At 37.9% G+C, this 15934-nt stretch overlaps 1 protein-coding gene across 3 annotated transcripts in view; it reads left to right on the top strand.

The window, feature by feature from the left end:
- Positions 1-15934, top strand: part of PHACTR1 (phosphatase and actin regulator 1) — a 655396-nt gene that overhangs the window by 231687 nt on the left and 407775 nt on the right. The window lies entirely within an intron of this gene.

Genomic DNA, 15934 nt, shown 5'->3' with positions numbered 1-15934 from the left:
AAAAACTGAAATGATGACTTTTCCAACAATCCCTGGGACAGTCAATTGTTGATTATGACTCCCTCCTTCACCTCCTCACCATTACAGCAGCCCTGAGCTACCTTTGTGATCTGTAGCATAGGACATGTTTGGGGTCCTAAATACTCCAGAGTTAGCCTAGGGACCCAAAGGAACTTCTAGTCCAAAGTCACCATACACTGAGCTGAAGAAAGGAGCCTTTAATAACCTGGTAATATTTGACTATAGCCATCTGAGAAGAAAAGTATTGGAGACCAGGCGCCCTCTAGTGATTTCTCACTGGTAGAAAATTGCAGGGAAGTATTCAGACATAATGACTTTAGGACTTAAGCATTTTGATTTTTCTACGGATTTAAAAGAAAAAAAAACTAAAGCATTTAGGTATTCTAATATTTGCTATAACCCCTGAGGCCCTTGTACCATTGAATAGTCTGACAGTCAAAAGCAAAATCATAAATGAAGTTGGAGATCATTTCCAAGCTGACACCATCGATAAACAGTAATCATTTATTAAATACTAATTAAATGTCAGTAAACATTTATTAAGCACCTACTATGTTCCAGGCACTGTGCTAAGCACTGGGGATACAGAGAAAAGCAAAAGACAGTCCCTGTTCTCAAGTAGCACACAGTTAGCACACAGGACAGAATAAATGAATGATGGATTCAGAATCTGAGGGCCTGGCTTCAAATCCCAGAACTTGGTACTTATACTTGGATTAATAGAACTATAGAACCTAACCATGCAATGTAACAATGGGAAAATGCACCGAGTTCTGATGCAGTATTCAAAAACATCCCCTTACCCCCAAACACACACAAGCAGTAGTATTAGACCCTATCACTTCATTTACCTACTTGGCAGGAGAAATTATGACTCCCCTAGCTTTAAGCTACTGGTGGTAGCTCCCATGAGTAGAGACAGGGGCTCCAACTGGACCATGCCTGGGGAGAGAGAGCTGAGGAGAAAGGATTAGGTTTTTGGGATGAAGAGTGGGGAAGATAAGTCAAAATGGGGACAGAGTCCGTAGAGGCTAAAACATAAGGAGCTCTGGAGGCCAGAGTTTCCTGGCAGCATAAACCCTGATATCCTATTAATTTGTTGGTTAATGAGAATTAATAAAGCACCTACCTTGTCCCAGGCACTTTGCTGAGCACTGGGGATACAAAGACAAAATTGAAACAATGTTTGCCTTTAAGGAGCTTACCTGTAAACTGGGGAGACAATATGTGCATATATAAGCAGATACAGGATATATACAAAATGAATACTTACAGGGCATCTTTTCCGTGATGCCTTTCCTGATCCCCCCAGCTGCTAGTGTCTTCCCTTCGTATACAAGTACTTATTAAGCATCTGTTAGATGCCCAGAAAGTGTGCTCAGTGCTATGGAAGACAAAACAGATGCAAAAGAAGTAATGACCTTCAAAGTCCTCAGCACCACCCGCTCCTTTCAACCAGAGTTTGTTTCCTTCCTGATCAAGCTGAAAAATAAACTAAAATTTCCTATCATTTCTGTTAATGTATCCGGGTGCCTAACATAGTGCCTAGCCCATAGCAAGTGTTTAATACATGATTCTTGATTGATTAATTGATTGATTCTTCCAGAGGTATGCTGGTAAATGTTTAGCAACTGGCTGTCTAGGGGGAAATGTACCCACAACATACATTGGAATTTAATCTGCATTTTTAACATTTTTTCCATCACTTTTTAAGTATCGACAATCAACAAAACAAAAAAAATCAAGCTCTGATTTGTAGGACTTGCCATTTTCTGATGTGTAAACGTGCACACTGAAAATGTAACAATCAGCTCTCTGAAGCAGGTTGGAGTTGGTGCCAACATACCCCTGGATTCTTCCTTATACTCTTGTCCCTGGTGTAAGAACACAGTACTAGTAAAGAAACTTTCAAAAAGGCTCCACCCCTTCCCCCTTTTTTTTTTTACTTAGACACTTTGGGACCCTTTGGACACACTCTTTTTATTTTTATTTTAGACCCTTTTGGAAAGTCAAATGCCTATGTCAGTGCTAATGCATTCCCATCCCTTGTTAAGAACACTTCTCTGTGCTAACCCCTGACAAAGATTCAAAGATGAAGGAAGGCCTGGTCCCTATTCTGGAAAACTCAAAATGTAGGAGGAAATTAGAATGTTGACACACAAACAACTATAATTAAAAGTAGTGCATGTTATGTGTATAAGAAAGCAATAATAATCCAAGGGCTTTGTAAGGTCTGCTGGTGGCAGGATTCTTACTGACTAGAGACCACGGAGACAGACCTCAGAGAGGAGAGGACATTTGAACTAAAATCTGCAAGGATGGGTTAGCCCTGACTTACCATGATCTACTTGGATTCTAATTCTCAGGAGTTCTGACTGAGATGTAAGTTGAGCCATTCTGGGTTAATTAATTTTATGCCATTTCCTACTCCCCTAAGTACATGTCTTGAAAATAGACTGATATTGTTTCCTTCCCATTTGCATTATGAGTTGATGATTGTAACTGAAATACATCCATTTTCCCCAGTCATTTCTATTTATATTGAACTCTGCTGTGCATCACTTATGAGAAAAATCATTTAGGAAAATGTCCCTTATGCTAGGGTGCTCTGTTTATGTGCTGTTTAATTCTCTTTTGGATATATCAACTGAAGTTGCATATTTATCCCTGGCATCTGCTTTTCTGGTGGCAGGCTGCTTAATGGTCCCCATAACAGATATCTTTGATATTTCATGTACAATTTGATATCTCTTAGGAAATTTATGATGTCTTTTTCAATAAAAAATATCTTCCAATACCTTTATCATTCCTACTGTTAAGGATCCAGTTGGTTTACTGATACAATGAGTTGTACACAACGCATAAGTCACAAGACCAGTCATATCCTTCAGGCTATCGTTCAAACTAGTATTGTTTCACAATAATGTCAAAAATTCACCAAATCCCACCCCTGATGCTGAGAAACTCTACTGTAATATTGCTTATCCAATCACCCTACATGAAAATTAGATGGCCAGAAACTCTACTATCACTTGAACCCCTTAGCATTGTAAATTTCAAGGATCTTCCATCATCTTACTATTATATAGATAAGACCATTCTTATGGAACTATCCTCTTGTTATGTATTTCAGCTAAGTTTGTATTTTCATAGAACTAATTGGCACTTGACTGCATATGCCCTTTGGTTGAAAGTAAGGCATTTCCACATATTTTTTTAATCTAAATATACTTTTCCCAAATAAATAACCTATAAATTAATAAATCAGCAATTATCGAGCATCAGTTATGTCTTTAGCAACATACTAGGTCCTATGAAGGTTACAGAAGTACAGAAGCATGGTGGATAGAGCCTTGGACTTGGAGTTAGGAAAACCTGAGCTCCAACTTTAGCCTCCAAAACTAACTAGCTCTGTGATCTCAAATTGCTTGCCTCATTTTCCATATCTGTAAAATGGGAATAATAACAGCACTGCAATTTCTGATAGACCAAACGCTGCTGGTGCAAATGGTGCTAAGGGCCAAATGAGATCATCTTTGTAAAGTGTTCAGCACAGTGACTGGCATTTAGTTTTGTTGTTTGGCCATTTTTTAGTTGCGTCCCACTCTCCATGACCCAATTCGGGGTCTTCTTGGCAAAGATACTGGAGTAGTTTTCCATTTCCTTCTTGAGCTTATTTTACAGATGAGGAAACCAAGGTAAACAGGGTTAAATGACTTGCCCAGGGACAGATAGCTAGTAAGTGTCTGAGGCCAGATTTGAAATCATGAAGATGAGTCTTCCTAATTCAGTGCTGTATCCACTGTGCCATCTAGCTGCCTTGGCATATCGTCGGTCTTAATAACTGCTTGGGATCTATCTATCTATCTATCTATCTATCTATCTATCTATCTATCTATCTATCCAACATCAGAGGGTTATAAATCTAGAGTTGGGAGGCTCTGAGAGGCCATCTAGTATAGCACACAACTCCCTTCCCCCATTTTATAGATGAAGATATGAAGTCCCAGTAATTTTAGGTGATTTGCCCAAGATCATGGGGATACAGTAAAAAAACATGCTACTCAATATTTGAGTATGGGCCTGCTAACTCCACTGCCAGGGCTTTTTCTACTTCACTGTACTGCTCCATCTAATTCCCCTCAAGGGACACAAGGAAAGGGAGCCCCCAGTAGAAGCCAAAAGAAACACCCTTGTCTATTAATGCACTTCTCTCTTTGAGGAGAAAGAGAATGTTTTTCAGTTGAAACTTTCTAATTGCTATTCCACTCTGCTGTAAAAAAAGAAAAGCTTCGATCATAACAAGAAAAGTGCTGGGGGGTGGGGGTTAAAGCATGATAAAAACAGTGTCATTATTGTAGTTCTAACAATTGTTGCTGTTGTTCAGTTGCTTTTCAGTCATGAACAATTCTTTGTGGCCCCTTTTTGGGGGTCTTTCTTGGCAAAGATACTAGAGTGGCTTGCCATTTCCTACTCCAGCTTATTTTACAGATGAGGAAACTGAGGCAAACAGGATTAAGTGACTTGCTTAGAGTTACACAGTTAGTGTCTAGGTCAGATTTGAACCGAGGTCTTCCTGACTCCAGGTTCAGCACTCTATCCACTGTACCACCTAGCTGCCTCGAATGTTTTAAGAATGCATGCCTTTTAATCCATTTAACACGTAACACTTAAACATCTGACCTGCTATCCACTCAGGCTCTAATATCCAGTCTACTAACTAGCTAAGTGACCTTTACTGACTCTCAACCTCTTTGGCCTCAGTTTCCTCATTTGTGAAGTGAGGAGATTAGACTTAATCAGCTTTGAGATGCCCTCAAGTTTTCACAATCCATGAGTCTATGATATTCTACATCTATGGCAGAATTCAACTGACCAAAGTGTAAGACAGGTAGGTCCAATTCATAGTTGCTAATGGAGACAGAATGAAGGCAGTGACTCTTCTGAGATGGTAGCCATTTGGAGGAGCAGAGGCCCACAAGATCTTTGGGCAAGTCCATTTCTGGCCGGAAATCAACTAGAATCCTATATTGTTGAGGCAAGATTTAGAGTTGTATAAAGAAACTACCTAGCAGCCACATAAACTGTGAAAAATTGATAACTGAGTACCCTTTGCCTGACACCCAAAATGTAAGACTCTATAGCAGCTGAAATATCTAGGTGTTTTTGTTCCCTTCCTCCTACTCAAGAAGAGCTGGTTGCTAAGTGGCTGGAGACCAAAGGGGGGAAATATACATATACATGTATATGCATATATGTATATATGTGTGTATGTATGTGTATATTTGCATATTTACTGGTTTTACCATAGACATATAAGTAAACGTGTGTATGCATTTGTACATATATGTGCATATGTATATGTGTGTGTAAAACCAAAGAAATGAAAATAAGTATTACATAGAGGGCAGTAGAGGGGCCATGATGCAGGTTGCAACATATAACAAAGAAGACCTTAGAAAACCAGAAAGAAATGATGACCTGAGGAAAATATGTGATCGTAAAGGAATATAGGTAAAGAATAACTGTGGACAACTATTTGCTCCACTGGTATCTGTAATGTCAGGAGAAATAAAGAAATGCTAACCAGTATATTGGGTAGACTTTTGTGGTGAGTTTATGGGAGGGAATGGATAAGTTTTGAAAAGGTGGGCAGGGATAGATAGGGTGCTATCTGCATATTTGGAAGGACCATCAAAATTGATGAGATAAGGGTTCTATTTGAATACTCATGAGGAATGTAGCCATACCTTGTTCTACACTTACAGACCACCTCTCAGAGGAAAGCATATAACCTCAGTGAGAATGGACAAGAGAAATCTCAGACTCCTGTCTCAGCTTGGGTCCTCTTTAAGCATGAGAAGACTCTAAAGGTTAACACACTCCATTCAGCTTCAAGGACCAAAGTTATGTTGACAGCACCCTCTTGCTTCTCCTCCCGCCTATCAGCATCACTAATGTTTGACCAAAATTGAAGCTCAGCCAGTTGGCTTTCAGCCCAATCCTTTTCCCAGCCAGGCACTATGTGAGTTATAAAATTATCTTGTCAAGATCCACTGGTAAATGTCTGATGTAGAATTCAGCCTCATTGCCAAACTTATGATACTTCATTTTTATTTCACCAAGTATCCTCATTGAACAGAGGTGGTGAGAGACACCTCATGCAGAGAGAGATGAGCTTAAATGCATAAGCCACCATCTTAAAATTACTTTTTACATCTCCATGGGGAGGGAGGAGTACAAAAGATTCCTTTACAAAGCGACTCTTTTTAGCGATGTTTGTTAAAAGTAGTTGTGAAGACTTCCAGACACCTAAACATGCCATAAATTTTAATAGTAAAACTAGTTTAAAAGAAAATCACAGTATTATGGAGGATAGATACTGAACTATGTTGCTGTCTCTTCTCATAATCCTCTGCTATTTACTGTATGATCTTGAATAATTAACTGAACCTTTCTAGGCTCCAGCTTCTCACCAGTAAAATAAAAACATTTGATTGGATGAGTTCTAAGTACCCCACTAGCTCTAAATCTGTGCTCCAGTAACCTTTCCTAAAAGATGAGAATTTAGATGGGCATGTTGGCACACTACTGTAATCTCCATCACTGGAAGAAGCTAAGGCTGATGGATTGCTTGAGTTGGGGAGTTCTGAGCTGCAGTAGGGCTCAATTCATTTGGATTTCCACACTAAGTCTGGAAGCAAAATGGCAAGTCCCTGAAGGGGAGAGGCATCCAGGCTTCCTAAGGAAGGGTGAACCAGTACAGGTCAGAAAACCAGAGCAAGTTAAAGTATCAGAGCCTATTAGCAGTGGGATTGGCTTACTATACTTCCAGACTGGATGAGATAGTCTTTAAAAAAAAAAATAAAAAGTGAAAATCTAGAAAGTAAAGCTAGTATGGGCATAATCGTATTAATTTCTTTCTTCATCTCTCATTGCTTAAAAATAAAGTTCTGTTCCTACATCTCCTCCTCCAGATCCCCACCTGACTGAATGGAATTACAAAAAGCAACCTGAATCTCTTTTACATTTTGTAGGCTTCGATGCTTCAAGTACAACTATTACTGCCCTTTGGCATAAAGCCATATGTGGAAAACAAAAGTGCTACTAACCAAGAAGCAATTAAATAGTTACTGAGTGTCAGCTGTGTGCCAGGTACTATACCAAAGCTTATCTGCTTGACCATGGACAAGCTAGTTATCTTCTCTGGCCTCAGCTTCCTCACCTGAAAACTGAGGGGGTTTGTCTTTAGGCGACTTCTAAGGGCATTTCCATCTCTCTGACAATGATCTTTTACCTACTTTATCTCATTAGTACTTAGCATAGTGCCCTGTACCTAGTAGGTGCTCAGTAAATGTGTACTGATGATAAAATTTCATAAACTAATACAATTGATAACAGTGTTACCTATAAAAGATAAAGATATTCTCTCAGGTGAGAAGGCACATTTAGTTTTTTAAATCATTTTTTAAAAAGATAATGGCTTTGCCCACTGGGGTGGTTACTAATGATATGAATGTCAAGAACCAGTGGGGCATCATTTGGATGGCCAATCATCCATTCAGTGTTCTTCAAGTCACACATCTAGACAACTCCACATTCTGCTTCTGTGAAATGCCTGACCCAGTTGCAGATACAAGTATTCTACCATAAGAGCTTTTCATATGAAGCTCTCCAACCTCCTGCCAAAGGCCTCTACGGAGTTCAATTCGATTCAAGAAAACACTGGCTGCTATCACATCCTACTATGCCAGAGGTACTAAACTAACTGGTGGGGATATAAAGAGAGAGAAAAAGAGACTAAATCATATGTTTCATCTTTTTCCCCCAGTGCCCAATGTTAAAATATAGTAATCCATCAATAAAAACATAATTTTAAAGAACTTGTTGTACACCAGACACTGTGCTAAGCACTAAGGATACACCCCCCCCCCACACACACACACATACACCCCTGCTTTCAAGGAGCTTCCCTTCTAATGGAGGAACAAAACATGTACACAAATCCCTATAGCATAAATTAGGAAATGATGAAATACATCAGAAAGCTCCAACAGAGTGGCCCAAGAGGTCAAAGAGGGAAAACATCACTTCTGAGCCAGGGATGCAAGGGAAGACTTGTAACTAATTTGGACTTAGAAAGAAGGGAAGGACCTCAAAAGATGTAAGGGGTGAGGGTACTGGAAGAAGTCAGACACGGAGGCATCATGTTCAAGGACACAAAAGTGCAGTAGGAGTTTTGGGGTACTTTTTCCCTTTTAGGAAGCTATGTGACACAATGGGTAGAGTTCTGGGTCTAGAGTCAGAAAGATTTGAATTCAAATCCAGCCTTAGACCCTGAACAAGTCACTTAACCTCTGTTTGCCTCAGTTTCCTCAACTGTAAAATGAGAATAATAATGACACCTACTCCTGAGGGTTGTTGTGAGGATCAAATAAGATAATATTTGTAGAATGCTTAGCAAGTGCCTGGAACATAATAGGCCCTTTAATAAATGTTTGTTTCTTCCCTTCTTCACTTTTGAAGAATTCGTCTATAATCTCTGGCTTACATACTCCAAAATAGTTTCTAACTGTTCAACATCCATTGGGATCTTTTCTTCAGCCATGCTTGTCAAAAGCAATCATTTCAATTTTCTTTTAAATTCCTCATGATCCCACAAGCTCTGTCCCCTCATGTTTACCTAATAATGATTTAAAGGTTTTGCTGCAAATAAAAGGTACCCTCAGGGTCAGCTCTCGTATTAAATTGCATAAGCATTGCTTCCCATGTTCCTGGATCACTGTCATTGCTTGTAAAGTGTTTCCAAAACACTTTACATAAAGAATTTTTTAAAAAAACTTTGTAATTAGTTGGTGAACCCTCCAACTTCCCCAGTGAACAGTAACACATTTTTAAAACCCAGAGCAGCTTCAGTCAGGGAGATGACAGAGAGGAAGAGGCACCAAGGAGGAAAGGGGACCTGGATGTGGTATTCACACAATTAACAGAGTACCACAGATGTTTCCAAAGTGTTGTTCCTGTTCCCATGGTGACAATATCTCGAGATCAGTGTTGACTGAAGAGTATATCTGACTTTGTAGCTCTTTAATCCAGGTTTTGGGTATCAGCCAGAAGTCTCAGTAGTTAGAGGGGTCTGGAAGATAATATGTATGCCTAGCAACCATAGAGAAAGATGCCGAGGTTCTAGAAGTCTAGAGAGCTAAGCATCGAGTCCAGGGGTTCTGTGGTAACCAGAAAGGGGCAAAAAAAAAAAAACGCCAAAAAACAAAGTCCAAGCAAGCGAATGAATGCCTATATCCAGAGGCTTAAACTAAATGTATGTGAGATGAGGCTAAGGAGAATAGACCAAATAAATTGTGAGTTCCTTGAGAAGATCATTTGTCACATATCTATCTTTGTATCCTCAATGTTCCATCTCCTGTTTACTTTTTGGGTCATTTACCAAATTCTGAGTCTACCTCAATGGATCATCTAACCTACATTTCCCCATCTTATTCAAAAGGAAACTGGCATATTCTTTGCTGAGATCATTGTATATACATTCTCCTGATTTACCCAAACAGATTTTGTTGTTATTCAATCGTGTCTGACTTTTCGTGACCCCATTTTGGGGTTTTTGTGGCAAAGATACTGGAGTGGTTTGCTGTTTTCTTCTCCAGCTCATTTTACAGATGAGGAAACTGAGGCAAACAGAGTTAAGTGACTTGCCCACGGTCACATAGCTAGTAAATGTCTGAGGCCGGATTTGAACTCATGGAAGATGAATCTTCCTGAATCCAAGACCAGTGCCACTGCGCCACCTACCCGCCCACTGGCATAGCTATGCTGTCAGAAAAGGAAATGGGGTTAGTACGGCATGACTTATTTCTTTCCAGTCTTCTATTTTCCCTCTCCACACATTTTACCTTAGCCTCCTTGTCAAACATGACACTCCCTGTCTGGTCTCATTGCCTTGGCAATAGCTCCTGTGCCTGGAATGCTCTCTCTTCTCACTTTTAGCTCTTAAAATCCCTGGTTTCTTTCAAGATTGTTCATTTCTTCCCTTCTGCAGGAGGCCTTTCCTGGTCCTCACCCACCTGCTGATGCCTTCCTCTTCAAGGTGACTTTGTATCTACTTTATAAGTATCTTGTACGTACCTGCATATGTACATGTTGTTGCCTCCATTCATATGTTAGGTTCTAGAGGGCAGAAACCTATTTCTGTGTATATGTCTAGCATTTAACACAGCATCTGGCATATAGTAGGTGTTTAATGAATGTTTATTGATTAATTGATTGATTGTTTTTAGCACCAATTTAGCAATCAATTTAGCAACTGATAGGTTTTTAGAACAGTGGCAAGTTCAAAGTGTAAGTAAATGTTTGTTAAAACATTTGAAATAAAGTAGTGACCCATGCCAATAGGAAAAGAAAAGGCCAAGGCCATACCTTCTGCTTTGTTTTTATACTCACCTCTGGGCATTAATAGACAAAGATTAGCTTTTGAAGTACAGAAGAGGAGACCGTGAGAAAGCACTTGTCAGAGGTCAGGAATTCTGCTCTGAATATTCAGGGTGAGAATTGAAGGGACTTAGAGAAAAAGGAAAAGGTATGAAACAACCAGTCTGAGTTTGAGACAGGGAATCAAAAAAAAAAAAAGCTTGTCAAGCAGCATTAAGGGCCCAGCTGAGATTTATGCATCATAAATTTGTAATGAGTGAAATCAGTCTGAGTTTGCGGTTTTCTCCAGACACATTCAACAGCCTGGGTATAGTACAGGAACTAAGAAATCAGATGGTGGAGGTTACCCAAAGTTGAAGTTAATTTAGTAGGTTAAGAATAGCAGAAAGTCAGCAGAGTGAAGGATTTCGTAGTGATGCTCCTTCGTAACTCTGTAGAAAGTTATCGTTCACTGTCTTCTCTTCCCCAATGAGAAAATTCCAGCTCCAATAACCCATGAGCCTACTGCCAATTGTTCACTTGAGTAAGGTGAACTGCCTCTCCTTTATATAAATGCCCCATTCAAGAACTCAGCTAGTTGTCCATGAAATGAGATATAGATACATAAATAATCAGCTAACAAACATGTATTAAGCATTTACTTATTATGTAAAGAAAGGCAAAAATTTGGTCCCTGATCACAAGGAGCTCACATTCTAATGAGTGTGGCCATATGCAAATAATTGTGTACACGCATGATAATTCTAGAGCAAATGAAAAGTAACCTCATAGGGAAAGCTAGAAGAAGGGGAAAAGACTTCTGTAGATGGTAGGATGTGAACTGTCTGGAAAGAAAGAAGCATTCATTAAGAGCCTACTAGGCGCTAGGCACTATGTTAAGTGATTTACAAATATTATCTCATTTGATTCTCACAACAATACTGAGAGGTAAGTGCTATTATGATCCCCATATATAAATGAGGAAACTGAGGCAGAAAGAGAGAGGCTAAGTGATTTTCCCAGGGTCACACAGCTAGTAATTGTCTGAGACCAGATCTGAACTCAGGTATTCTTGTCTCTAGCCCAGGCCTCTATCTACTGCACCATCTAGTAAGGGAAGGACCAAAGATATGAGATGATATGTGAGTATTATGTATGGAAAAAGTATCAAGGGGCCAGTATAGATGAACCATATATTGTGTGAAGGGGAATGAAATGCAAAAACACTGGGAAGAAAAGAATGAGTCAGGTTGTGGAGGGCTTTAAATGTGAAACAAGATTTTTGATAGATATATAGATAGAGATAAAGACTCCTATTTTTCTAAATCTATTTCTCTATATCTGCCCTTAATTCTACTACTTAATCTAATTGCTGATAGATAACTTGATATTCCTTATTAATGTTTCAAATTTGACAGCAAACTCAATAACTATTTCCACAAATGTCAGCATAGACCGCAGAGATTACATGAATAAAAATGTTCATGACAAATGATACCATCTTTCACTTAGCACACATGGAAACCACAGCATACAACAACAATAACAGTTAAATAAACCATAATTTAAGGTACTAAAATTCAAAGGAGCCAAGGGAAAAAGGAGAAAGGGACAAAGTCAATAAAGTGACTAGATGGAAAAAATAGATGTGGTGGCCAGCAATGTATTTCTGCCCTCAGAGTCATTCTTTTATATTTCCTCATTCATTCATTAAATAAATATTTATTGTATACTTATTAAATGCAAGGCACTGTGCATGAGGATCAAATTCAGAAGATATCAAAATGAATATGCCCTTAATACCAAATAATACCTTGACCCTAGAGTACCATGTTCATACATGGAGACTAATTCACTTCATCCAATGAAGATAAGGTTGTGATTAATTCAGAGAGCAAAATTCTCCTGAAAAAAAAATGTTTTCCCACCTTCAATATCATTATGCAAATGTCTAATCTTGCAGTGAAATATAAATCTGGTACAATGTCAATAAGGGACCCATGAATCTTCCTAGCTGAGGAGCTATGACTAAGTGAAGTAAGTGCAAGAGTACAATCAAACAATTAGGTAATGGACCAATCCACAATATAAGTCCATCAAAAGTGTAATATAGTCAAAAGAGTTCCAGACAAAACGGAATGTAAGTTCCTCAGGGGCATTTTAGTTCTTCTCTCTAGCACCTGGCTGTGGGCATCTTGGCATAATGGACAGAGAGCTGAACTTGGTGTCCAAAGCACTGGATTTACCATGGGCAAGTTATAACAACTCGGGGCCCCTGGTATCTCTCTAGGACTCTAAGATTCAAATGAGTTACTAATTTGCAGTGGAGTAGGAAGAACATTTCCATGCTGGAAATTCCATATATATATTTATGAAATTACAGGTCTAGACTGACCCTTCCCCTCAAAAAAAAATCACCAGCACCTACTACAGTTTCAATAAATATTTGTTGAATAAATAGTTGAAGAAGTGATTAACTTGGAGTCAGGATACATGGGCTCTAGGCTCAGTTCTGTCACTAACTAGCCATGAAATCTTAGAGTCATTGATTCTGAGCTGGAAAGGGCTTTCAAGACTGTCTAGACCAACCTCATTCTTACAGATGAAGAAAGTGAGGCTCAGAGGTGTTAACTGACTTGCACAGTGCTGGCACTTAGTAAACACTTAATAAATGACTGTTGGTTGATTGGTTGCTCATGACATATAGCTATCAAGTGTCAGAGGCAGGGTTTGAACTCAGGTCTTCTTGACTTGATGTCCAACTCTGGTTTATCATTTTTTAAAAAAGTTTTGTTTATGTTTTTGTCTCTACATTGCAATCATCTCCAAAATAATTTTCCCTTGTGACAAAGAAAAAAAAAAGCAAAAAAAAATATATAGAAAACTTGCATAATAATTTCCTAGTAGTCTCCCACCACTGTGCTGTGAGGAAAGATAAATGTTTCATTACCTCTTCCCTAGAGCCTTCACTGGGTTTTCTATTATTCAGAGTTCATCTTCCTTTTAGTGATCTTTCTATTTCTATTGCTGTGGTCACTACATACATTATTCTCTTGACTCTACTTATTTCATCCTGCATCAATTAATTCTCACATTTCTTAGTGCTCTTCATATTTATCACTTCTTATTGTACATTAAAATTCCATTTCATTCATACACCATAGAGTTTTCAGCCTTTTCCCAAACAATGGGTACTTTCTTTGTATTTGTTCTTTGCTACCACAAAAAAATGGTGACTTCAATATTTTGGTATGTATTGGACTTTTGTTTTGGTCATATTTCCTTTGAGCATGTGATCAGTAGCTCAAAGAGTATGGACAATTAAGTTGTTTGTACTGCATAATTCCAACTTGGAATCCAGAAAAGTTGGACTACTTTATAATTCTACCTACAGTGCATCAATGTGACTGTCTTCCCACAGCCTCTCCAGCATTGACTATTTCAACCTTTTATCATCCTTGCTAATTTGCATGCAACGAGATAACATCTCTTTGGTTTTATCTTCCCCAATTAAACTGCAAGTAGTAATGCTAAGCTTAACCTACTCCCACCTGGCCATGATGGCTGCTAAAATGCATGTAACTGAGTATCAGTTGGAAGCATAATTTATACTTCTAGATCGCATATACACTGAATCATGGAATCCTTCTTGTGAATCAAAAGATAGATCTATGGTCCAAGTTCTTATTCTCCTCTTACTGAGATGATGTTATCCCAGGAAACAAATGTCCTCTTGATCTTCTCAAACTATATCCTCATGAAATGGCTTTGATCAAGTCTGCCTCTCTGTGATTTCAGATGAAATGGGAAAGAAAAGAAGATTTTAAAAAATGACTAATCTTTTCGACTTTCAAAGGAGGAATGTCTGCAGCAAAGAGCAGTTGGTTGATATAACACCAAGGGAAGAAATTTATATGTACACACAATCCCACATAGTAATTTAGGTTGACAATAGACATAGATATTATTTGCATAACATACTATCACATATTATATTAATTATATTAAGTTAATTACATATAATTGATGTATTACTTTAATGTTTTATATTGTTGTCTTATATGTTATAATATATTGATATTATAATATATTGTATATCATATACATATTATATATTATATACATATATGTTATGCATATTATGTATGTGTAACATACATATATGCTAAATATAGTATATATTATAATATATTGACTCATAGGAAGGGTTTCACAGTTCAATGTATGGGATCTAGAAGATTTTAATTTGACTTTTCTGTTTCTAGTGGGTATAAGCACATAATATATTATATTGTATTTTGATAATGTATATTATATATATAGTCTTCTAAGCAGACTAAGTGAATTTTCTACTGGTAGGTTCAATTTAACCAGACTTACAGCAATGCTTTCAGGGAACACCCAACTAGTTACATCTATATTAATATAATAATAGCAATATTCATAATAATTAATTAATCAGGCCCTTAAGGCTCAAGTGTCTGAATACATAATTAAATTGCAATTACAATGACAAACAGATCACATGACAGAAATAAGAACAGATTAAAACTATGATAAATGCTAATGAGAAAAACCTATGTATAAAGTCTTTTGTTGAAATGAAATTCTAAGGAGAGATGACATCTACTTCACAATCCAAAATCAAGTCCTGATATCAGTGCCCCGTGATCTTAAGATGAAGGTATAATTCTGTGTACTATGAAAATACAGAAACATGCACATAACATACTTCATTGAATCCATCATTTCATTCATGTTAATATTGTCATATACTTTCTCCAGGAATGCAAATCACATGACTTCTCATCCTAGGATCATAGATCTAGAACTATAAAGAACCTTAAAAGATCATTCATTTTATAGATAAGGAAACTGAGATCAGAAAACTTAAGTTCACAAAATCAGAATCACAAAGACAGGTTCTGTATTTCCAATCCCAGAGTATCATGCTACTATCCTATGTAATACTTGTGTCCACTTCCTACCATAAGTCCACCATAGAGTATTTCCCCAATGTGCTAAAAGAAATTCCCTTAGGTCTTTGAACATTTGTGAGTATTAGTACAGTGCTTTCATTGTCTATAAATACCCTTTCCTTTCATCATATGAGTGACCCACCATCTCTTTTGGTCAAATGCTTCCGGGATGATACCTCATGCCATTTCTTACATGAAGTCATCATTAATAATACATCACCACTCACCTATACCATACATCTTTATACCATCCAGTGGGTCATCCATAATTCTGATTCTTCAGAGATTGGTGGTGTTCTGTATAACACAGTCAAGTATAATCATGAAAGAATTATAAAGATATAAAAATATAGATTTAAAGCTAGTAAGAACCTTAGTGGTCAGTGAGTTCAATTCTCTCCTTTTACAGATGAAGAAACTGAGGCTGAAAGAAGTTAGCTGAGTTGCCCAGAGTCATACAATCATGTGTCTGAGACAGGAAGTTAATTTGGATCATCTTGACTGAAAGCCTA

This window comes from Phascolarctos cinereus, unplaced genomic scaffold, assembly GCF_003287225.1.
Source record: "Phascolarctos cinereus isolate Bilbo 61053 unplaced genomic scaffold, phaCin_HiC Scaffold_4;HRSCAF=312, whole genome shotgun sequence".
Classification (NCBI taxonomy): domain Eukaryota; kingdom Metazoa; phylum Chordata; class Mammalia; order Diprotodontia; family Phascolarctidae; genus Phascolarctos; species Phascolarctos cinereus.
The sequence above is the reverse complement of the archived record's forward strand: the minus strand, read 5'-3'. Positions and strand labels throughout refer to the sequence as shown.